This window comes from Apis dorsata, unplaced genomic scaffold, assembly GCF_000469605.1.
Source record: "Apis dorsata unplaced genomic scaffold, Apis dorsata 1.3 scaffold_331, whole genome shotgun sequence".
Taxonomy (NCBI): domain Eukaryota; kingdom Metazoa; phylum Arthropoda; class Insecta; order Hymenoptera; family Apidae; genus Apis; species Apis dorsata.
Window position 1 is genome coordinate 388,706 of NW_006263599.1, and position 912 is coordinate 389,617.

The following is a 912-nucleotide window of genomic DNA, read 5'->3' on the forward strand; positions in this document are numbered from 1 at the left end:
GGATCAGATACCCGGATCGTTCTTAGACAGAAGACATCGCTGGAGCATTCGGTTCAAAACTTTTAACGTCGTCAGTGTCGCGCAATTTGCTGCCCGTACGCAAGGGTACACAGATCCAAGAGACATTCGCGCATCCAGTTTGTCTCAGTCGGTTTAAGTCGGTCAACAATTGCGCCGAGTTTGTAAAAATAATCAACCAGAATAATACGAAAGGAAACAATTGCATCAGGAAGTCGAAGCGTCTCGTCTGTGCTCTGGTTTCGAAAGAAGAAGATATTCGTTCGTCATCGCTCATTCTCAAATCGTCGGTGTTGGAGGGGGGAAAAAAAAAGAAAAGGGACAAACGAAGGAAATAATCCAACATTTGATAATCGCATATCGCAAACAACATCGTGCAAAGTTTCGATTGACCAGTTGAATGGCTCATATTTATTGGCTCTTACTCTTTGAAAGATCTTGATCTTTACGTTACATTGCCGATTATTTGGGAAAGAAAGGAAATCGAGCCTAGAGGGAGATTCGTGTTTGTAGTAGTATACGAGCAAGGAGACATTTCTGGCCGACTTCTTCGTAAGATTCGACTTTCCTAGCGTGGAAAGAAGTTTGAGGAACATCGAGGAACGAAACGAAATCCCATTTGGTTTTACGCCACGAAGCCTCGTTTTTCCCCTTCTGGATCAGGTTTATCTTTCCGTCGGCATCATGGAACGAAGGATCCTGAAAATGTGGTGACGACGTGATAGGCGAAGGCCTTCGATTATCGAGACACTATCAAGTGGTGTGAGCCATAGTCGTTAGAAAGAAAATCGAAATATATTTTTACGTGTCCAGTGACACCCCAAGTTAAGAGCGACGAAATCGTTTTTAACGTATAATATATATATATATATATATATATAAAAAAAAAAAAAG